Source organism: Myotis lucifugus, unplaced genomic scaffold, assembly GCF_000147115.1.
Source record: "Myotis lucifugus unplaced genomic scaffold, Myoluc2.0 scaffold_1, whole genome shotgun sequence".
NCBI lineage: Eukaryota > Metazoa > Chordata > Mammalia > Chiroptera > Vespertilionidae > Myotis > Myotis lucifugus.
In genome coordinates, this window is record NW_005871049.1 from 7,870,331 (window position 1) to 7,896,469 (window position 26,139).

At 33.8% G+C, this 26,139-nt stretch overlaps 1 pseudogene; it reads right to left on the reverse strand.

The window, feature by feature from the left end:
- Window positions 1-8,020: 8,020 nt before the first annotated feature.
- Window positions 8,021-8,104, reverse strand: LOC111826598 (annotated as a pseudogene).
- Between the last annotated feature and the right edge of the window lie 18,035 nt (window positions 8,105-26,139).

The following is a 26,139-nucleotide window of genomic DNA, read 5'->3' on the forward strand; positions in this document are numbered from 1 at the left end:
GTCATAGACCTTATCTCTTTATTTGCATTAACAACCTGGCCCTTTCAAGCAAATTCATTTTGACCCTTGTCTTCATCTCTAAGAATTAAAAAAACAATCTCTCTATAGATGTAAGTGTTCCTGGCTGGTGCATTTTGTGTTTTCTCTGATATTTTACTCTACTGGTAGATGCAGCAAAGATTCACTAAACAATGACAACCATACATTTGTACTAAGTTGATGATAATAATAACTATAATAGAAGACTTTGTCACACTTTATAATTGAGCAGTTTGATGATTTAGCCTCTTCAACTATGGTGTGTCCCTCCACATAGAAAATATTTTGACCATTCCTCATTGCTGTCAGGAGAAAATACAAATTTTACTTTGGATACTGAAAAAAGTAAATTAGTTTTTAATAGTGCGATCAAACTATACTATAATTACAATGCCTACATAATTAGATTGATTAAAAATATACATAGGAATAAATATATCTTAAGGTTATTTCATGTTTTGAATGAATGTATAAATAAATTCATGTTATTTTTATAATATAAAGGATTATAATTTATAATTTAAATTAGGAGACTAATTTTATTAACTGTTGATGTATTTAACATTTGTGTGTTTTTTTTCTATACTCCTACTGAGAGTCTTATCTGCAATGAAAAGAAAAATAAAATATATATATTCAGCACAGAGTTTGAAGTTTAGGGAATTAGCTAATAACACAGGTAAATTGTTGATATTATTTTTCTCAAATATTAGTAAAACTATGGCAAAGGAAAATTTACATGGATTATTCTAGATTTTATAGTTTACTCAACTATCATATTAACATAAATATATTTATAATACTCTGTAACATGTCACCACTGAAATATTGTGTACGTTTATTTATCTAACAAAGCTTAGGGTAAATTAATGTATTTAAGTAGAACAAATAATAATAAAGTAAAAGAGTAAAAAATGGTTTATACATGAGAAATATTCTAAATGTTGATTTTTTTCTTAATCATTAGGAATAAATTTGGAGGGCTATGGGGTTCTTGCTAAAGAAAACTCAATTTATTTCTATTTTTATTTTTAAAAGTTTGTATGGGGCAGTGGGGTGGAATTGCCAACATTCTTTACAAATGGAATGGGAAATACTGTAACAGTTTCTTGAAACTAGTAACCTTTAGGCACAGGCTGGCCATACTGGGACATTATAATTATCAATTTAAGCAATTTTTAAACTTTTTCTCTTATGAGCCAGTGAGTAAAAATGTATCATTATTTCTTGTGTGTATTGATTGAAAATGTTAATGAATTAAAGAATTAAAATGGATATCAAAATTAAGCTTATAAAATCAAAGCAATCAAAACATCTATTTTCAAAGCTACTCTAGGCAAATTTGTAAATATTATTTCTCAGTATATTTTATATCCTGTGTTTCTTTGTCATAAAAAGGACCATCATAATGTTTCTTAAGATACAAGCTATTCAATCACAATTAACATATCTATAACATATTAATATGTTAATGCATATTATGTAATAAGGAATGTATTATATGCAAATAACAGAACTTAAAATAGCTGTGAAATAATTATGATTTGTGAATTTTGAAAATTTGTGAAAAATCACTGTCAATTCATAACATGTTAATGGAAACTGAAGTCTTGGCATTCAACTTAAATAAACTGCATATGTCAAATATTGGCTACAGGTTAATTGAGCATCCTTCTCTAAAGGAAGTTATGTTTAATATCTAGAAATTAAAGGTTCTAATTGTATTATTAACATTTTCCTGAGAAAGATAGACATATACTACTTTATTAATACTTGTTCAAACACTGAGAGTCTTCAAATAACAGCCTCGTTTTTCTAAAATGTGTTTTTATAGCAAGAATGTTAATCTTCCAAGTTTCCCTTAATTAAATGTATAAAAGAAAACAAATAGATTAAAATGTGAAAATTTTTTATCAATTGTGTTGGAAAATTTTCTCACCCCACTAATGATTCTAAATCTAGCAATTTAAAATAAAAACATTCAGGCCAGGCTGGTGTGGCTCAGGATTGAACCAGGAGGTCACAGTTTGGTTTGATTCCAGGTCAGAGCACGTGTCCAGGATGCGGGCTCGATCCCTAGTGGGGGGTGTGCAGGAGGCAGCAAATCCATGATTCTCTCTCATCAGTGATGTTTCTATCTCTTTCTCCCTCCCCCTTTCTCTATGAAATAAATAAAAATATATTTTTAAAAGACAAAAACAGACATCCTTGTGAAAAACAAAGTGTTTTTATAATAAACAGGGTTATATTAAATTATATGCCCTCCTGCCAACTTTACAAGATATTACATATATAAATATGGGCAATATCAGAAAGTAGGAAATATGTCACTTTATCTTCAAGTCCACTCTTGTATTGAGACCAACTCTTAGGAAGGGGTGGGAGCACACGAAGTTGGGAATATATCACCTGGCTGCACAATTTCTTTTTAACAATACCTCCACAGGTCACAATATCAGAATAAATATAAAAGAGAATAAAATGTAAAGAAAAAATAGAATTAATTTGCTTCAAAATGTGCTAAAGCAGGATAGAAGATAGCATATTAAAATTGTTATGGAAATGGTGAACCATAAATCACAGTTCTATTTACTCTATGACAGTATACATATCACACATTATTCTGCGAGATATAACAAATATAAACAGCATCTCACTGATAAATCTATCACCGCTAATTCCTCTCCACTTGTAATACTTCTTTTTGTCGATAGTTACAAACTGGAGATTTCAAACAAAATGCACTGTATTCTACTTACAAGAAACTCACTTCAAATATAGGTGTAAATAGAAAGACTCTTAGAGTTTAAAAGAAAGAGGATTGAAAGCTGCAGGACATGCTAACACTAACCATAGGAAAACCAGAATAGGACCTTTCTTCTGAAAGTACGCCTGGTCTCCACTCCATCTGGACCTGATACATAAATGACAATGTGCTCTGTTAATGAAGCTGCTGGGAACAGGCCTCTTCTCGTAATGCCGTGGGAGTGCAAACCATTACATCTGCAAGGAGGATGAATGAGTTTCATTAAAATTACAGTTTTAATATTAAAATTACAAATGGATTCACTCTGACTCAACTGAGAAATATTATGTATATATTTTTCTCATTAAGGTCATTAATTGCAGCACTGTTTGTAACAGCAGAACAATAATTAAATAAAATAATCTGAGTCTTTCAGTAAGATAATGTTGAAATAAAATATAATCCTAGAATGTGCTGCTGTCATCGATGAGTAAGCTCTCTGTGCACTTATATGGAAACAGACTCCAAATATACATTAAGTGAGAAAGCAAAGAGCAGAGGAGTATATATGTTTTGTGCATAAACAGTGGAGGATAAGAATACATTCACAAGTGGAAGAATTTTCACTAAGATACTCTGGAATGACAGTTATCCGTGAGGATTACGGGATTGCTGGAACACAGGGAGACCAGTGAGAATTTCACTGGATGACTCAAACATGTGAAAGTATTTTCATAAAATAGTTAAGTGTCAAAAATAAACCATGAACCTCAAATATTAAAACACTTCTATTGATGCCCTAGCTGGTCTGGCTCAATGGATAGAGGGGTGGACTGAAGGGTCCTGGGTTTGATTCTGGCAAAGGGCACATTCCTGGGTTGTGGGCTTCATCCCCAGTGGGGGGCATGCGGGATACGGCCTATCAATGATTCTCTCTCATCATTGATGCTTCTGTCTCTCTCTCCCTCACCCTTTCTCTCTGAAGTAAATTAAAATATATTTAGAAACAAAACAAACAAACAAACAAAAGCTTCTATTAAGTTATAAAGATTTTCATTCTCATTCACGGGAGCCTAACCATTTTCTTTGGTTGTTCAAAACCAGTTATTGTGTCTTTTCATTCATACCTTATTATTGTAATTTTTTGGAAAAGTTAATTATCTCAGGTAACACAAGAAAAAATAAAACAAAAGTTTAAATCATCTTGACCCATATGATGAAGACAAAATACCACTATAGACTCATAAAATTTCCAGAAAATAGTGCAGAAAAGAACTGATTGAAAACTCTGGCAACAAATTGAACAGCCAAAAATGAATAGGTCTACCTTTGCGAAGGGTTGGGATAGCAAGTTTTCACACCTAGAGTTGTTTGTTCCTCTCAAGGTTTTGTTGTTGGGAAAAATGAAATAGTTTATGCACAAAGACAGCTTTCATCAAATCCCAGGTGAACCATGACTGCCTTCTGGGCATGAACAAAATGGATTGAGTTTTAAACTTTAGGGCTTTGAAATAGTTATTTTAATCATATGTAAAAGTTGTTTAAAATAGGATAAATGTACCATTAATTTTATTAATGTGAAATTACCACAAGATTTCCACATGCTATAGTTTCTGTAGTTTTACTTGAGACATTTACAGATGTATTGTCATATAAACACTTGTGAACAATCTGGTGGCTAGCAGGACAATATAATTGTATCCTTTCTCATTTAAAAATTATTATAAAAATTTATATAAAATATTTGAGTGAAACATTTTCATTCCTAAAAGCCAACAATTCATTTGTCTTTGTCAAAGGTTTCTGGACTTCAATTAAGAAAAGTAACCATGATTGGTGAATAAAGTAGGCATTTTTACACTTTACTTAATTTCATTAATACAACTTCAACGATGGAAGTAGGTATTTTTAACCTCATTTAACACACATCAAAACTGATAAAACAGAAGAGAAATAATTCAATCATAAGTCTGCTTAACAAAAAGTATATTTATTAAAGTTTAAGCTGTGTGAAACCCTACCCTTCACTGTCACACAACTAACTCATCACAGTGACAGTATTCACTGCCCCATTATAAATCCTCAGTGATGCGCTTGAGTTCATGTTTAATCTGGGGTTTGAATGCTCACTAGCATCCCGTTTGTCCATATATGAGGATAGATGTGCTTCATTTTCTAGCAAGTGTGTTTTTCTTTTAGATCTAGAATCTCTTTTAGATCTAGATATAAGAAAGATAATTGACTTGGAAGACATTTTATCATGAAATAAAAGTAATCCATTCCCAGCTCCATTAGTCTATTGGACAAAAATTGTCCTATCACTAGCTACTTGGTTATGCGCAGTATACCATCTGCACATAACATAGTTTGGTCATGTGTAAGTGAGAGTATCTTTGTAAGAAGCTACAGAAAAAAAATGGATGAGTGAGAGACAAAATTGCATGTAGGTTTCATCATGTCATATAATCTCAGGTTTATAGATTATTAAAAGTATTAACCAGAAAAATTACAGTTCATTCTGATTGTGTCTACTGATTTTTGTATTCATGGGAAAAATTATTTCTTACCAACTGTTATTGCTATCACTAAGGTAGAGTGAAAAGATGAACTTCAAAGGCAACTCCAGACTGACAGGAATGTTGACTGTTTTGTTCAAAACAAAACAAAGCAAAACAAAATTATGTAGCAACAATGATTCTGTGCAATGTGTAAGATACCCAGTGCCAACACAGAACAGGCCTTATTATTTTTGATTCAAAGGAAAACAAATTATAACATCCCACCCACTGCTACAATAGATCAGGATTTTAATTAGGCAGAATATTGTGCCAACCTATTCAAGAAGCACAATTTATATTAGAGATAGTTATAGATGTTAAGATAACCTAAATGGAATAAGGAGACATTCCTTATTAATAGGTAACTGATGGTTAAAATTTCTTCAAAGCTAGTGGGACCAAGGAAATCCTCCTGAGTATATAATTGGCAAATATATATATTATATAATTTACTTACAGTCTAGAAAACAACATAGAAATAATTACCCCCAGCATGATACAAATGTTATCTGTGTTACATCACAAAACTTACACAAGGAATCCCCACTTTACCTTTTTTAATGTCTGATTGAGAAGAGCAATACATGTATGGGTGGTTATTAACAATACTTTTTGTAATAAATTATTACAGTGCATCAAGTATCACATCTTTGTATTGAGCATCATCACTGTCAGGTTTTCACTTCTCTAATGACCCACCTTAAATCCCAGGCTCCAACATTTAAAGAATTGCTTCACAATTAATATCAACATGTTTGTCACTTTCTTGCTTCACTGTAGAAAGCTGGCAAAAATCCCAATCTTGGATTAAACTTTCTGACTACCCCATACCTGCACCTATATAGCTGATTATGTCTGGAATCAAAAAATATAAAAATAAAACTCAACCATGCATACTGGTTTCATATTTAAATTATGATGACCAAGTTCACAGGGTATTCAATATTTATTCAGAGCATTTAAAAATAAATAATTTTATTGCATCACATGTAATAAATAAATAACTTGAAGGCTTGGATTCTGTTTAAAACACTTAACATTACAACTCCTGTTTAGATCTTATGTGAATTTGCTGTCTTCTAGTGGGTGGTAATTTTTGACCCATTCTTTTCCATAATGTTTTTGTGTAAATTTAATTTTATTAAAATGTATCTTAATTTTCTTTTCTGTTTTTTTTTTAATCTGGAAAATATTTTTTTAATTTTATCTTATTGTTTAAAGTATTACAAATAGTAGTACATATGTCTCCTTTTTCCTCATTGACCTCCCCCCAGCCTCCCCTACCCCTTGGCACATGCCCCCCGCCCCCACCATGTCTTGCGTCCATTGGTTTTGCTTACTATATGCATGCATACAAGTCCTTTGGTTGATCTCTTACCCCCCCGCAACCCTCCCCTGTCTTCCTGCTGTAGTTTGACAGTCATTTTGATGCTTCTTTGCCTCTGTATCTATTTTTGTTCATCAGTTTATAATATTCTTTATATTCCACAAATGAGTGAGATCATGTGGTATTTACCTTTCATTGATTGGCTTATTTCACTTAGCATAATGTTCTCCAGTTCCATTCATGCTGTTGCAAATGGTAAGAATTCCTTCTTTTTTTACAGCAGCGTTGTATTCCATTGTGTAGATGTACCACAGTTTTTTAATCCACTCATCTACTGATGGGCACTTAGGCTGTTCCAAATCTTAGTTATGATAAATTGTGCTGCTATGAACATAGGGGTGCATATATCCTTTCTGATTGGTGTTTCTGTTTTCTTGGGATATATTCCTAGAAGTGGGATTACTGGGTCAAATGGCAGTTCCATTTTTAATTTTTTGAGGAAATGCCATACTGTTCTCCACAGTGGCTGCACCAGGCTGCATTCCCACCAGCAGTGCACCAGGGTTCCTTTTTCTCCATATCCTCCCCAGCACTTGTCGTTTGTTGATTTGTTGATGATAGCCATTCTGGCAGATGTGAGATGGTATATCATTGTCGCTTTGATTTGCATCTCTCAGATGATTAGTGACTTTGAGCATGTTTTCATATGTCTATTGGCCTTCTTTATGTCCTCTTTTGAAAAGTGTCTATTTAGGTCCTTTGCCCATTTTTTGATTGGATTGTGTTAAGTTGTATGAGTTCCCTGTAAATGTTGGAGTTTAAACCCTTATCAAAATAATATTGGCCAATATGTTCTCCCATGCAGTGGGCTTTCTTGTTGTTTTGTTGATGGTTTCTTTTGCTGTGCAGAAGCTTTTTATTTTGATGTAGTCCCATTTGTTTATTTTCTCCTTAGTTTCTATTGACCTAGGAGTGTATCGGTAAAGATATTGCTACAACAAATGTCTGCTATTTTGGTGCCTATGGCTTCTTCTAAGATTTTTATGGTTTCCCATCTTACGTTCAAGTCCTTTATCCATTTTGAGTTTATTTTAGTGTATGGTGTAAGTTGGTGGTCTAGTTCCTTTTTTTTTTTTTTGCATGTATCTGTCCAATTTTTCCAACACCATTTATTGAAGAGACTGTCTTGACTCCATTGTATGCTCTTGCCTCCTTTGTCAAATATTAATTGAGCATAATGGCTTGTGTCAGTTTCTGGGTTCTCTGTTCTGTTCCACTGATATATATGTCTGTTCTTGTGCCAGTACCAGGCAGTTTTGAGAACAGTGGCTTTGTAGTATAGCTTGATACAAAAATATGGAACACTTCACGAATTTGCGTGTCATCCTTGCGCAGGGGCCATGCTAATCTTCTCTGTATCATTCTGATACCGAATTTTTGGACTGGTGTTGTAATGTACCCCGCGAATCACAGAAGGACGCCTCAAGAAGTCGAATTAAAGAGTCACATTTATTGCAATCCGGGACTATGAGGGGACATTCCCAAATCTCATAGTGATAAGATGGTGGCAAAACCAGACTTATATAGGCAAAAATCACAAAGGTACTGATTACATCCCAGGGTTTGGAATGAGGCACCTGGCTCGCAAAAAAGCAGATTACAGAAGCAGAATTAAGCATGTTAATTACAGTTTCGGGTCTCGGGGTCACTGAATTGACAGAAATACATTATCTAGAGCCTTTGGGTAACCTGGGTTAAACTTAGGCATGTTATCTAAATTACAGTTCTGGGTCTCCAGATCACTGAGTTGATAGAAACACATTATCTAGAGCCATCGAGGCAATTTAGAGTAATTGCGCTGTCCTGGTCTTAGGACCACTGAGTCAACTGGAACGCACCACCTGTGGCCACTAAAACAATTTAGGGTAATTGTGCTGTCCTGTTTCCCAGGTACAGAAGAATGTGCTTTGATAACCAGTAAGATCACAATCAATGGGATAGTCATTCAATCAATAAGGCATTCAATCGAATGGGATGACTTATACAATTTAGAAAATCAAAGTAACCTGTCCATTGTTAAACAAAGCAAATAGGTACCATACTTCACTGGCACCTGGATTCTTTGCCGGAATTGAAGAATGAATCCATGGACAGAAAGTGGTATAGCAAAGGTGGAGTTTTATTGAAGAACAAGTACAGACTCCCACATGGGAAGAGGGAAAGAGTCCCACAGAACTGACTCCCATGTAGGGAGGGGGAAGAGTCCCACAGAGTTCCTTTTCCCTATGTTTTATAAAGGCTGCAGTTCCTGTGTCCTGATATCCCCTCTGATTGGTCAATATTCCCCTTTGAATTGGTTACTATAGTGATTCCTAAGGCCCTCCTCCCTCATAGTCCTTCCATTCCTCTGGACTTTCTTCTTTTCCATCTGAATGAAGAGCTTCCATTTCTTTATTTTGTAAATATAGACCTTTCCTGGCTACTTCCAGTTCCCTTGTCTTATGGAAATGTACCTGTTGCTGCTCCCTTGTCTAATGGAGATGTAACTGCACCTGGCTTCCTTGTGTTATGGAAATGTACCTTCTCCCAGTCTGCAGCCCTGCACTTTTCCATGGACCCCAATTCTAAAAAATCCCTAAGCCTGCCTATGTTACCCCTAAAATTCCTGCTTCAATTCCAATTTTAATATATGTGCTGCCAAAGCGAGCACTGTATCTTAATTTTATAGTGTTAGTATTAACAGGTCTAAAGCATCACTCTGTTATTTCCCTGTTTTTTTATTTATTGTAAACTCACCTTAAAATAAAAGTAAAGCAAATAAATACTTAATTATTAAGTATTTATTTAGTTTTCAGGAAAAAACACAGTCTTATAAAAACAATGAAGTCATGTAATTTCACTTAAAATTAATAAAAGTCTGTAGGGCATTATATTATATCATATAGATCAAATATTGTGATAAATTACAAATGATTACAAGTTTTATTTATTAAACTTTACCTCAATTTGATACTACTAATCTACTTAAGAAAGTATTCAATAACTGTTTTCATAAAATTAAAATAAATTAAATTTTTGGAAACAAATTTTTATTAATGTAGAAAAAACTAACTCACATGATTTCATGATAAAACAAAATATTAAAACAGACACAATTATATTACATAAGTTTTGAACTGTAGTATTTCCTTATGTGAGTACCAGGTCTCATGAGGTGTACTGGAGACTATGATAGTTAACCAAGGGTTTTCACTTATACCCGAATGATTTTATATATACTTCCCGAAATCAATATTTGATCATCCCTTTCTTTGTATTTTACTATCTATAACAAACCATATGGATTAGTCAGTCATGTTTTTAATTAGGAGACAAATTTTCTGAAACTATATGATAAGTCCTTACAATAGAGACATCTCACTTGTACAGGTGGAGTGCCAGGTGAAGACAAATAGTCTAAAATAAAAATGATAAAGGGAGCTCACTGAGATATTCATCAGACAAGTCAAAAGCCTCTTGGTTCAGTGAAGGCTCCTGGCAAAATCATTTAACACATAGCTTTAAAGTATTATAGAAAAATATTTTATTCTCCTTATATAGAAAATGTCTTCTCATGATATATTATATATTGTTTGATTGATTTCTTTTAAAATTAGCAGTATATTAGGCTGAAAATGAAAAGCCAATGGAAATGTTAACATAATTTATACAGGCTGCAAATGTTAAGCAGTTTTATTCATTGTGGGAATAAATCTATCCCTCTGTTTGAAACTATCAATTAAGTTGAAGGCTAAAATTTATTAAAGTAGATGTATAGCATGATATTCAATATAAGCAAATGCTTCATCTATCACTACTAAGTAAATGATTACAAGGAAAAAATTATTTGAGAAAGATGGCACCTCTGGTTCAATTTATGTCAAATTAAAAACAAAGTATTATGGTTAACTTACATTGTAAATACTAAGCACAAAGCCCCTATTAATTTGCCTAAAGTTTGCAACCATGTTTCCTTAATGTAGTCACTATTTCAATGAGAAAATCTATAGAATTTAAATTTGTATGAGCATGTTTGAAGCAATTAAGTGGCAAAAAAAGTTATTTTAGTTGAAACAATACAGAAGAAACCAAGTATTTTCTTTCTTGGGCGATTTTTAATCGTTTTAAATGTATATAATACTGGAAAAACTTAAGTGACAGAAGTGATAAGTTATGCATTAAAATCTATACATAATTTACAAAAATATTGTTATCTCTATTTTATACATGAAATTGAGATTCACGAAGTTTAACGTTTAGGCCATAATCATCAGGTGCTATTTTGGGTTAAGATTTTAGCTCAAATCTGTATCACTCCCCAGCATGTGTACTTTCCCAAATGCCCCACTGTCTCATGTAAAACACTTTGACTCTGATACATCGATAAGAGTAGCAGTCCAACTGAAACTAGGGTTTGTGATATGGTCATTGTGTTCATATTTGAATATTTTAGAGATAATATTTTAATTATTACCCAAAAGACTCATTCTCTGATTGGGCAGTTGTTTTGAGGCTACAGCTCTTGTTTAAAAAGGTTTTTCTAGTGAATCAAAATACTCCTTTCAGTTACCTCTCTCTGGGACAACCTGTGTCGTTCTATCTGCTAGATTGACACCAAATATGCTGCTCCTCCTGAGGAAGGGCTGTACACCTGCACCCTATCAAGGTCAATGTTTGCAGCCGAGTTCTCACGGACTCTCCAGAAAAATTCTACTTCCATCCCCACCCGATTACCTCAGAATTAATCATTGTGATTTGTGGTGATCCGCCAGAAAGCGGACTGTACATCTCTGGTATTTCAAATCAGGAGAAGTCATGTAAATAATTTGGGGCAATGAGATTTGTGTGGAGATGACAGGTGTCATACCTGAAGCTTTAAAAGCCAATTCACAGTGAATCTTACAGGGGAAAGTATTTAATTATTTATTTGAATTTGTAATCAAACTTTTCTTAATTATTCTGAATCCAATCCAGTTTTATTTCATCATTGAATTCAATTTACATTCAGAGTTGCATCTCAAGAGTTTGATCTTGCTATTTTCAAAAAATCATTTCTTTAGTAAATTTAAAATTTAAAAAAAAATATATTCCACATCCACAAAGTGTTAATAACAAATATCCGATATCCAGGTTTTATCTAAAAACAAGGAAATGGAACATCTTGAATATTCATTTGTAGGAGCAAATATCATATCTCTCCCATGAGGAGACTACAAGTTTATTTTCAGTCAATTTATAATATGTTGTCATAATCCTCTTTACAGTTTTCTCCAAACTGGATTTAATGCCACTGAATGAAATTAATTTACTGAGTTCTGTGGTATTGGATTGATTCTCTTGATAATCAGATATTTATTCAGCTTTCATTGTGGTTTAAAAGAAGTTGCTGTAATTGATGCAGGTAGGATAAGATTCAAACTATAAAAGCAACTAAAGATATAATTTAATTTCTTAAAAATTATCTATTTTAGTGACTTGAATTTGACCCAATATTTCTGTATATTAATTTATCAATAGTTTACAAACAGGATAATTATCTAATTAATCATACAGATGATACATTTGAGAAGGAAAGCAGTCTTCTTAATAAATTAGATTCTATAGCAGACATAATATGTAGTTTCCTGGAAAAACATGACATAGGTTTAACTTACCTATAAATAACTTTAGGAGAAGTACCATTTTCTTATCCATGATATCCTCTCACTGAGTCTACCCCATAATAGACACTTAATAAATACTAGTAGAAATAAATCCTGGATTAATTTTTCTTTTTAAACAGATTTTATTGATTTTTTTACAGAGAGGAAGGGAGAGGGATAGAGAGGGATAGGGAAATCTATGAGAGAGAAACATCCATCAGCTGCCTCCTGCAAACCCCCTACTGGGGATTTGCCTGCAACCAAGGTACATGCCCTTGACCGGAATTGAACCTGGGACCCTTCAGTGCACAGGCCAACGCTCTATCCACTGAACCAAATCAGGATGATGGATTAATTTTTCAAAAAAAATTGTAATGCCTTCTTTATAGTCATTTACTTATTACAAAATTTATCTATTATACCTGTAATTCAAATTCCATTAACTCTGACATTTTAGAGAAGCATTGGTATGTTAAATATTTTCAGACCATTTATATTCTGTGAAATAGTCTTGACTGCACTGTATTAGTACTTACTTATCTCTTACTGATATCAGTTTTTACATCAAACAACATACACCTCACTTATTTAGATGCAAGTGTTGACTCGGTGACAGAAGCAGAGCACTGGGAAGTTTGATAACTTACCTTTAAGCTCAGTGTCAATGATCAGGGGATTCATAAAGACGATCCTTTCTGCCTCATTTCTGCTGGGTGAGATCAAGGAATCTGGTACTTTGAAATAAGGTATAATGGCAGGCAAATAATTAAACTCTGAATGGAATATGCAATCTTATTAACCCAGTTTCCAAATGAAATCTATGTTTATAGAATTCTCATTACATGATGGTCAATAGGAAAGCTTTGAAAATGCTACTTTGAATACAAAATAAAGTATGATGATGGCTGCCTATTTCATAATTGGGTAACTTAGGCTTATGAAATTATAATGTCAACTACAGTTTAAGAAAAGGAAAATTTCATCCTCAACCTTATTACAATGACAAAGATGAGCAGAATTACTTTATATAACATGTGAATGGGACACTGCCAGTAAGCCTAAATAAGAACAAGAAAAAAGCTGTCGGGGTCTACACTGTGAATCTTTTACTTGACTGTATAATATAATCAATATAGTGATCTTATCTATAGTAAATCTCTAATATCATTGGATTGGTAGGCTCCCATGGTCCAAGCAACAGTGCAGTTTTACACATAACCTTGACCTTTTACAGAGCCCTCTCTTGCATTACCTATTACTAAAAACTGGCTACTTTCTGATTCAAGTGGGTCCAAACAGTTATTCCCAAGATCCTCACAATCCAAGGAGGTGCTGCAAAGACTGAGTGCCTCTTTCTTTTGTTAAGGAGCACAAGATAAAACCCTCCATCCTCTCTCCAGGGGGAAGGCTCTCATGTGCCACATAAATGACTAGACTTCTAAGCTTCACCAGTGTGGCAGATCTCTGAATCTCCACAAGTTTATCTCCCTATTAAGTTGTTCATGTAAATCATCCCTTTCTGACCAAAAGGTACAATTAGCATGATGCCACCGTTTCAGTGACAGTGAGGGACAGTGAGATATTATGCAAAATGCAAAAATGATCAAGGCCCTCGTTACCTACATTATGAGAAAGTAGAGAGGATTTAACAAGTCGTTGGAAAGCAAAGGTGTCCTGCTCTTCCTGCTATAACAAGACAGGTTTGATATTCATGTTGATGGGGTTTGAGAAGATACTCTGCTCGCTTTGTTGTTGCTGTTGTGTTTTTCTAGTCTGTTTTCTCTTTTGGTCAGATTAGATCATTTCTATTGCAATACATGCCAATTCACTGTGGTTGGTGACTTTTATTAAGCAAAAGTATATTTTTCTTTGGTTTCTACTGATTAAGCTGACATATACTTTAAAAACATCCAATCACCAATTGAACTAAATATTAGTCTTCTTTATGTTTTCCTTGGGGGAGGCCTTTAGAAAATATCGATATCGTATTTTAATGATTTTCCTATCACTCCTTGTTTATTCCCATTCTGTGCCTGTACCTTCTCTATTTTGTGGGAATTTTTCTCCTTTCTCTGCCCCTTTTTTACCTGTAGATGTTCCACAGGGATCAATTCTTTGTTCAATATTGATTTTGTTCTCAATGCTTGGCATACTTTATGCTCATGGCTTTTACCATCATCTCTATCATGGTTTCCAAATCTCAGGCTCACGAGCTACATTTTCAACAAACAACTGTACATTTTGTTCTAGTTATTCAATGTAAAGCCCTGGACGCAAGCCGCTGTCACAAAGAACCAAGAGACGCTTCTCATGCAAACTGCAAAGGGTTTATTGATACCAGCATGCCAGGACTCACAGCTTTACTCTGAGCACGGAGCAGCCGCTGTGAGTCCCGACCAAGAGTTTAAGGACACATTATATACTTTTTCGGTGGGAAAGGAATGTAGTTTGGGAATTTTCCGCTGATGATCTGGCTTCCTGGGTGAGTTAATGCCTGTCTGGTTTCTTTATCAGATTATCTGTCTTCCAACTCCCTCCCTAGCTGCAGCCACTTCCCGTAACCTCCCTGGCTGCAGCTGTCTTCCATAAAAGTTGTTTGTCCTATCTCCCTTTTCTGATCTAGATCAGATTGTCTGTTCCTTAGTTTCCTCCCTGACTACTTCTGGCATCTGTCATCAACAGACAATTAAACACACAAAACATTAAAAATAAGCTTATTGTATCATATTTTTTGCCAGTTAAGTTAGAAACCTAGGAAATGTCTGAAATAGTCACTCCTTCTCTCCCCCTCCCCCCACTCCCTGCCCTGGGGTGTGCACATTCAATCAGTTACAAATTATTTTTCTGCTTAAATTCTTTGAAATTCAAGGATTTTCACTCACCAAAGTATAAAATTTTACATGATTTTAGCATGATACACAAATCTCACATGACAAATTAGCATTTGTTTCTTAACCAAACTCACCTAGGCCACAATAAATAAAAGCCGTTGGCCTTGGATTTAGGTGAGACTGTTTTAATCCTTGCAGCATCCTCATACTTGAGCCTTCTCCTGAGCAACAGCTGGAGTCCAACTCCAGAAAACCAGTTCCAGCATTTGGCCCTTCTACCCGCGGACACATATCACATAGTGGCAGCTATGCATTTTTCTGATGCTAAGTACTTTTCAAATCTATTTTCTGTGCACTGCTTGAGACCATAGTTTACAGCCCAGAAAACCTTATGGCTAAACTTTGCCTGAAATAGAACTAGGCTTGTTTAGCTTAGAGGATATTGGTTCTGATCTGATTAGCTGAACATTGCCTTCTTAGTGGGTGGCGCTTCCTTGCCTCTCCTGACTCATTGCTCTTCCCTCATTCCACAAAAACCAGGCTGGTTTTGTCCTGTTGTCTATTTGTTCATAACTCAACATCTACCTTATTCCTGGATTTCTAATATAAACAGATATTAATCCCAGTCATTTTCAACAAACGCCACGATTGACTAAGTATATCTTATTAAATGCATAAAGATAGTTTTATCTTTTAAAAGCATATTTGAGTAATGTTGTATACTTTAGCATACATTTAATTCATGTTATATTTTGACTGTAGACATATATGTGTATAAATATATTTCTATATATAGATATATTCTGTATTTTATAAATATTACAAAGAGGGATGATAAGAATCAATAAATATGTGGAAACAAATTAGATTTTTCTTTCTTTTTTTTTTAACTCAAGATAGATATTCAGAGTTCTGGTTGCAGGAACTTTTTTTGAAAAGGGCATTTGTTGCCCTAATCGGTTTGGCTCAGTGGATAGAGGGTCGGCCTGTGGACTGAAGGGTCCCACGTTTGATTTCAGTCTAGGGCATGTACCTTGGTTGCAGGCACATCCCCAATAGGGAGTGTGCAGGAGGAAGCTGATTGATGTTTCTCTCTCATCAATGTTTCTAACTCTCTATCCCTCTCCCTTCCTCTCTGTAAAAAATCAATAATTTATATATATATACATATATATATATATATGTATATATATATAAATGGGCATTTGTTGAGCAGTTAAAAAGAAAAGGTCAAAATAAGGTGAATCTCTCCATGCATAAAATGTACATAAAATAAGTACATTCGGTAGGAAAAGCACCTCTTTCTTTGGCATTGTTTATGAATTATGATTATTAAAGCATTTGATTGCTTTTAATGTCTTTGTTCACCATGAGCTATCCTTTCTCTATTTTTTACATCTTGATGATCCTGCTTACCACTGTTCCTGCCAAGCTGTTTCTAGCAGGGTCATACTGCCAGAGGTCATAACTCAGTATATATTCTAAGTGCTTATACTTTCTCTCTCTGTAGTTCCCCCCATTTCACCTCTTGAATACAATGTCTTACAGGAATGCTTTGGGCTTTTATTTATATTTATTCCCCATAAATCTTCAGCCTAGCAGGCTAGTGAACTAATAACCATCCGTTTACTGCCTGCAGATTGGCTGACTTCCAGTACCGCATTGTTAGTGACTCGGTTTAGTCTTTTCATGTTATTTGCTTAATAGTATAATGTTTGAGAACCTGCTGAATACTGCTGTTTTTGATGTTACTCTTTATAGAATTATCACATGGGTACAAGAAAGTATGCATGAAAGGCCAGAGGAAAAGGATGGTAAGCCAGTTGAAAATAAAAGTGTGTTGTTTAGACAGAGTTGTGATTCTGAGAAAATAAAATAATTTTGGTCATAGCTAAATAAGTAAAAGACATTACTGAGGAGACAGAAGAAAGCTAGGTATTTAGGGGCAGGACCACAGGAAAGGAAGTAGAACTGAGAACCCCACTAGGTGGAGTTTCTAAGGCACCCCAACTGGGAGGGGGGGAAGGGCACTCACAACAAAGGCATGAACTTTAAAATGAATGGATATTGCTAAGACAGGGAGCATGCAGATAACCAATCACAAGGCAGTAAGGTGTATAAACCAATCCAAAGGATATTGCTAAGGCAGAATTCTTTGAAAAGACCAATTAGCGAGACTACCCACCCCCTAAATTAAAAGGTGCACACTTCTTCCCTCTCTCTCTCTTCTCCCTGACACGCAGTGGGTTCCTGATGTTCATTCCTGTGTCCGGGGAGCACATCCCTGAGCCCTCATGGCTTATGACCATGTGGGCCTCCACACATGGACTATTAGCCTTTAATTAGCTTGGATACTAAACTACTCCCGACTGTAACATGGAAAGGAAGCTCTGGACACTGGGCTGCTCTTGGAGCCCCAGCTACACCTTTTTAGGACTGGCTTCTTTCAATAAACTTTGCTCTCATTGATTTAGTCCGTGACTTCATTCTTCGATTTTGGTGAGACAAGAACTCAAACTCAAGCAACACTCACATTTTTGGTATCATTATTTTATGGCATTATTTGAGAAAGTGCTTTTCCTATCACAGTCCATATACTGAAATCTGCCTTATGGGAGATGATATTTTATTTTTTCTTTAATTTATGTTTCTGGCTTACTCAGTTTTCACAGGCTGAATGTTATGAATTTCTGTCATTTTTATATTTACATTGAACCAATTTACATTGAAAAAAAGTTATATTGTGACATATTGTATTTAAGATAATCTGATTTAACACATGAGAAATTTTCTTCCACAAAGTCTATTCCAACTTCTTTCTTACTTTAATATGTCTTTACTATTTGATAGCAAGAGCTAACAATTGAATGTAATCTAACTAATATATTTTAAAATCCCAAAAATTATATTCTGTGGTTGTTCTGTATTTGTTCTTTGTGCATATCTTAACTTTTACTGTTATCAAATCATTACATTTAAAACAATACTGCCATTTAACATAGTTGATGGGTTCATCTTTGGTATATACAAATTGGATAGCTGGAGTTGAATATTTTGTGAAGTTCATGCAATATGCATCCCACATGACTAAACACTGTTAAATGAAATCCTTGCATATGCTCTTGAAGTAAAAAAAGATTTAAAAACAAGAGACTAAAATGATAATTATTAAAACACAAACACTTCATTAATTACATAGAAATAATACTTTTTAAATAATGAAATCTGTAAAGTGAAGATGGAGAAAGGCTAAAAAGGTTCGCTTTTATCTCGTTGGCTTACGTATACATTCTAGAAGAAAAAGGAAAATATAAGAACCCAGATAATGAGTTTCTTCTCTGAGAAAATCCACTTGACTTCTATGGCCCTGTCTAATATGAAGTTGATAACTAAATTTATGTGGGTTGTAAACATTCTTAAAATGTTACTGTTATTATTAGTTTTTGTTCCACATTTAATGTCTCTGATAGATAAGGATAAACTGCTGACTTATTTGACTAAAAGTTTGTAATATTTATTAAAGTTTGGTTGCCAATATCACTATAATATAAACACTATTAAACAAACAGTTATACAATTTATCATCTGGTTTAACAGTGAATGCTATTACTGATTAACTAAATATCTGGATCCTATGATATAAAAATTTAGGTAAAATATTGTTTCCACAATTTTATAAAAATATTTTATCAACTATAAAAATTCAAATAAGCAATATTAAATAATATAAAATTAAAATATTCTTTTAATTATTTAGTGTTAAAAATATCAAGTTTACACACAGTAACATGGCATTGAGCAAATGCTTCAGAATTATTGGTACACACAAAACAATTAAGATGTACTATGAGTATGCAAGTATTTTAGCTCATTGGTGGATACAATCACAACTTGGTATTTCATTAATCATGTCCCCATCTAAATATTCATTTCAAAACAGATTATATTTGACTATTAATATATTTCTTCAGATGGTGAAAATTATATCACTTTATAACATGTTATAAATGTAACACAATGTATACAATTTTTTGAACAAAATGTTGTGGAGCTGATGTTCTTTATACAAACACTAGTAGCCCGGTGCATGAAATTTGTGCACATTAAAAGGGAATTAATTAGCAGAGATATTTTAATATTGCTATTTGCCCTTTCTCTATAATAGAAGTGTGAGAGATGAAAGGAAATTAGGAAAACATATATGAAAATAATATATAAATTTATTAATAAATAAACAGTAACAAAAGGATATAGCAACAACAGAGGCATGATATAAAAACAACAAAAACATGATATGAAAGCAACAAAAACATGATATAAAAACAACAGGAATGCAAACAATGACTGATAAAGTGATTAAACTTATTCTAATATCTCCCTGTACACCACATTAATAGTGAAAACACTTTCAGAGTGCTTGACTAATTTCCCTTGTGGTGAAGTACTTAGAACTTTAACTGTAACATCACATGCTCTTCAAACTCGAGAGAAAGCAATATATAACTGACCATGTGCAAAAACGGGTTCAGGTAGGAATATGCCTACTCTGTCTAGAGTTTGTCCTTGTGATTTATTAATAGTCATCACAAATGCTGGCATCATGGGAAACCGTCATCGAATCAATTTAAATGGGAGGCCAGTGTCAGAAGGGGACAAATTAATTCTTGGAATCAGAACAGCCTCTCCCTCTGCAGATCCTGTTAATACTTTAGCTTCGATAATGTTAGGTCGTAATCTTTTGATAATAAATCTGGTACCATTACAAAGACCCCATTTACTATTGAGATTTCTCAATAGCATGATGATTGCACCCACTTTCAATTTTAATTTATGACACGGCATTCCCGAAGGAGTAATACTATTAAGAAATTCGATGGGAAAATTTTCTTTTTCAGCATCATCTGTGGAATCAATGGAATCATCACTCAAATATGTGTGAAAATCTCCATTGAGTATATCCAAAATTTCTTAATTTAAGTTTTGAACATGCTCACTTTTTGGACAAAGAATTGCACATTTAGATATATTTTTAATATTATCTATAGAGCCCTAACTGGTTTGGCTCAGTGGATAGAGCATCAGCCTGCAGACTGAAGGGTCCTGGGTTCGATTCTGGTAAAGGGCATGTACCTTGGTTGCGGGCACATCCCCAGTTAGGGGGTGTGCAGGAGGCAGCTGGTCGATGTTTCTCTCATCGATGTTTCTAACTGTCTATCCCTCTCCCTTCTTCTCTGTAAAAAAATCAATAAAATATATTAAAAAATATTATCTATAGATATAGTATTTCCAAAGGTAGCTTCAATAATAGATCCATTACAAATCATTTCACAGGGGATTTCAATAATATCCATTCCTAAATGAAAACTGCTATCAAGTTTGCCATCTCCAAGTTTTACTAACCATCCACTATAAGCAGAATCCTCTAATCTCATATTTGTTGTAAGAGACAACTTTCTGAAACATTTCCTCCAAGAAGAACTTTCCCACCAAACAACATTCAAATTTCTCTTAGTAATCTGTCTATGGCGTTTGTAGCATGACTGGATGCCATGTTGCATTCATCAATAATGAGAAGTTGGGCCTTTTCAATAGTTTTAGCAACTTCACTCTTTATATTGAGTCTTGAAATTGAAGTTTCATTTAATGGAATCGGTAATTTATATTGGGAATGATTGTTGCTTCCACCGAGAAGTAAATTTGCAGCAATTCCTGTGGACGCTGTGGGTAAAATAGTACCACCACGACCTCTAATATACTGTATTAAAACTTTATACAGATATGCAGGTGAATAGGATTCCTAGCTGGCAGGCCCCTGGCAGCAAGCTGGCCACCTGTGGATTCCATGAGGAATGGGGCTCCCTCCTCCCTCCTGTCAGAGTCTGGGGTGTAGGTGAATGGTGTTCCTGGCTGGCAGGCCACTGACAGCAAGCTATCCAACAGCAGATTCTGTGAGGAATGGGGCTGCCTCCTCCCTACTGTCAGGGTCTGGTTTGAAGGCCGGACTCAGTACTTCCACGCTCCACTCCTTGGGCGGGTTCCTGCCTGAAACCTCGCCCTCTGGGAAACAGCTGGGGGAGGGCGCAGCCATTTCCAAGACAACCCCTACAGGACTGACTTCCTTCTGCTTGGTCGCGCTTCTGGATGTGATGTTACACCCAGGGTTTTTATATAAGTAGACTAGAGGCCCGGTGCACAAAATTTGTGCACTCATGGGAGTGGGTTCCCCCAGCTCAGCCTGTGCTCTCTCGCAGTCCAGGAGCCTTGAGGAATGAACAACTGATGACTTAGGCCCACTCCCCCTGATTGGTTCTTCTGTGGAAGCTCTCTGACTAGGGGTAGAGGAAGCTCTCTGTCTAGGAGTAGAGGAAGCTCTCTGTCCAGGGGTGTTGGTTCTTCCCTGCTCAGTGGGTTTTTGCCCAGCCAGGTTGCCTTAGCAAATAGTCAGCAAGCTGTATCCTGTTATTCTTGGATTTCCCTATTTTCCTTCCCTCCCGTAGTTCCGTCCCTATCTACCTATCCCTCTTCTATCTCCTCACTACCATATGACCCAGAAATTTAATTTTATGAGTATCTACACAAAGAAAACAAACAAACAGCATCAAAGACAAAAATAATAACACACTAATTCAAAATAATCTATGCACCCCATGTTCATTGCAGCATTATTCATAATAGCCAAGATATGAAACAACCTAAGTATCCATCAATAAATGAAAGCAACCTAAGTATTCATCGATAAATTATCAAGAAAATGAGTATGTTATTACTCAGCAGTAAAAAAGAAATAATGATGAAAAAATAGGTAAAGGAAATAAAAGGTATAATTTTCAGTTATAAAATAAATATGTCATAAGGATATAAGGTACAGCACAGGGAATGTAGTTAATAGTATATAATAATTGTACAATCATTTTTAAGAATATAAATTTTGAATCCTTATGTTGTACACCTGAAATTAATAATATTTAATAAAAATTACATATTAGAAATGTTGATATCCATAAAATATTTTTGTGTGAAAAGCATTGTTCATATTTCTGGGAGAATCTGAAAAGAGTTGAGTTTTTCTGTTTCCATACATTTTCCAACCCCTAAGAGAATTGTGCTGACTATGAGAATACACAATAACAAAAAGCTTTTCTTCAATAAACATCACAAACAATAAATCAGATATATCTCAACATTATATGATCTATATTTTGGTTTAGTCTACAGAAAGGAGAGATAGCATGTCAGCATCTACCTCAGTAGTATGATTCTGTGGGTGAATAAAATAGAAAATTTTAGATACTTAAATATTAAAATCCAATTGCCAACTTCCTGAGAGTATTTTGTTTGTAATTCTTAATACGTTTTTTGAATCATCATTTGTAATGTTCATAAATTTGGTAATAATTCTGTCTCTTCATAAAATATCAATTTTAAATGAATAATGCTATTACATGAATGAAAATGACAGAATAAACAAAGTCCTCTCTATTACTTTCTTTAGAAAATATGCATCATGAATCTTTTTTTTAAACAATAAAAGTTCAAATACTCTGAGAGTGTATTGCAAATTGCATAATTGGAAGGTAAAAGTGTGCAGTGGAGTGAGATATTAACATGATTAAATTTTTAATGAAGGTTTGTCACAAACCACCAACCACCAGCTACAATATTTGTAATATAAAAAGGACCTAAAACACACTGCACAATTGATAATGGATACCTAAGGTTTATTTAATTAATTTATTTAAATTTTCAACAAAATAATAGCAATAATTTTCTTCTAAATTCTTACATGTGAATGAATTCATTCCTCATTTAAAATAGTAGGTGGAAAACTTGAAAATATAAATAAACTTTAATAAAATAATAGAATTCAATATGATAGTTTTCTTATAAATTTGGCAAACACCAAATACTAAATGTATCAGATAAATTTTTCAAGTGATTAATAAAATCCTTTAATAACTATTTAATTCATTTAAGCCTTATGTCTAAATACTTAGCTGTGAGCACACTTTATTTTATATTTTACATCTTCCTAAAGATTAATCTGTAATCCATTACAGCTTTCTCCACATTTCCCTTTTTATCATACATCCTTATATTTATAACTTTTCAGATTATGATTTTGAAATAAATATAAATTTAGAGAATATATATATTGATAAAACATGCTGTTATGTCTTACAAGTAGTAATGATGCATTGAAGGTATAGCATTAATGTCAGTTGACACATGTGTTAGCCAAGATTCCTAATAAGTTTTATGGTAATTTTATTGTCATCTAATTATTTGAGAACAATAGTTATATATTTTTCAAAGATTTTGCAAGGATTCAATGATACCTGGTCTTCAATAGATGTTACAAACTGCAGCTCTCATCTTCAGAATAAATTTTCTATTTGCCTATTGTATCTAATACGGCCTGCTTTATTAGGAATTTTATATTATTTTTCTTACTCTGTCTCTCTCTTTCCCTCTCTCTCTTTTTTCTCCATTTCTCCCTATTCCTTCCTTTCTCTTTCTCTTCTAGTCAACTTCTCCTTATAAAATGGATCCATTCCATCAGTTTAACATATTTAAGCTTTAAACAAAAACATAACAATTGAAAAAATTCTGGCGCATAAATTATTTACTTCTTTCTGTCAATTTTTGGAAAATATATCTTCATATTCTCAATTTATATTTTTTCATAACATTCAAGTCTATCACTCAGATGTTCCCATTAACCCAATTCTATTAATCTTATTGAAATGCTTTGCTTTGGAATCATGGAGAAAAAACTAGATTCTTGCTGTCAATAGTTTTGGATATGGATAAACTCTAATTCCTTTAAAAATAAAATTTTGTAATGTGTAAGTATATACTTTTTAATACAGTTGATATAGATAAAACACAGAATGACATTACTAGTATTTAAATACAGAGTAGAATAAAAACTTCTTATAAAGCTTTAGCTTTAAGTACAAAATACTCAGTCATTGTCCTTGATAAAAACAAAAGCAAATTCATAGGAGATTGAGCTGACAACAGCTGGCCTTAGAAGAAATACATTTAAGTGCAAAAAATATCGTTAGATAGGGTGAAATGAAGAGAAGTCAGGGAAAAAACACATTTGTAATACACTGCAAAATCACTAAAGCAATAGCTTTGAGAACCTTACATCTGCAGAAAATCTTGTGGGTCTGAATTCAATCCAAACCTGTCAAAAATATTGATGAAAAAAATGTGTCTTTATATTTAAGTAAACATGAATTTAGGAACCTACTCCTAAATTTAATTATTTCCATAAGAAAAGTAAAATTTTCCTCAAGCTACACTATTTAGGCATGAAGATTTAATTAAGACACAGATGATGCCAGCGAAATTACTTTTTACTGAGGCACTGAAGTAGCTATTGACAAATAACAAGTGTATCAAATATTATAATCATGTTTCTGCAAATTGCTGTTATAGCTATTTTTAATAAAAAATTATTTTCAATAAACCTAGTTTCTTTCATCACAGAGCTGACTGCAGCCATTGTCAATATTTAAACTCTAGCCTCCTTCTAAAACAGGATCTGAAGGTGTGCTAAATATCCTAATTTATTCTACTGTTACTTTAGTTCAGTTGCCAAAGCCATGCCTAATATTAGGCATACTTAAAAATTGTATCTACAAAATGGAATCAGAAAATATAATTAATTTTGTGTTTCCCAAACAATCCATGTCAAAATTACATGCACAGATAAATATGCACATTAACACATATGGGAGAGGTACCGTTGGCAATGCTGAACTAGCTTCTGCAGTTTTCCTTAATTGATATGTTCTTGCTTGCTTGTCGACATTTTCATCTTCTATCTTTAAATTAACAGTCTAAAATTAGTCTTATTTCCTTGCTCTGGATTATGAAAAACATTTAAATTTTAAATTACTTTAAATGACTTCACGTTGCAGGCAGTCTTTGCTCTATTGTCTCAAAAGGCACTTAATTATGACTTGCTGTAAGTCAGAAAATTATGAAACCAGGTTACTATCTAGCAAAGGCATGTGGATTTTTGAAGTGTAGCTATATCATGAAGATAAGTGTTTTATTATATTAAATTTTAATATTTTGGTCTGATATTATTGAGCTATTAAAATCCTGCCATTTGCACCAGCGTGGATTGACCTTGAGAGAATTATGCTAGGTGAATAAATCAGGCGAAGGCAAATCAGTTCTCCTTATATGTGGAAACTAAAAAAATAAATGTTGGGGAAAATAGTTATAGAAAAGAAAGTCTTTCACCCATAGTGCCAAACACTAGACATTGAGAATTGCAGTGGAGAAATATTGGCTATTTTATTATGAATAGCACCACCCAGGAGAATAGGGAGCTAATGCCCAACAGCCTGAACTCCCCAATGGCATGTAGGTCACAGAGTCTATAGGGCAAAATCACAAGACAGTGTGGGTTAGGGGTTTGGAGTCGTGCTGGAAGCTGATTGGTCGAAGTGAGGTAAGGGTTAATGAATCATTTCTTCTGGTCTTGAGGACCTCTGAGGTCTTTTCCAGCTCCTGGGACTAATGATTTTGCAAAACACATTTCAACTTTTTTCAGGCAACAAGTTCTCCAATGATAATATTAGGTACAAAGATTTAGCTGAGATAATTTCAAATTTTAACAAGAGAAGAAAAGAAGTAAAGGAAACATGCCAAGTCCTTTCTTCTAAATATGTTTAATATAACACAGAATAGCACAAACTGATGATAAAATAAAACGCTGTGAAGCAATACATTTTTCTGTGGAAGCTTGCTGGCTCTCTAGTCTGCATTAACATAGAGAGAGAGAGATCTACAGGGTGTTTTATGGTGGGCAACATTGAGAAGCTCATTTGAGAAGACATAACAAAGGGAAAAATTACAAGGAAATAATTTAAAAATTAAAAAAAAAAACACAAGCTGCCTGACAGACATGGCTCGGTATTTGAGTGTCAACCTA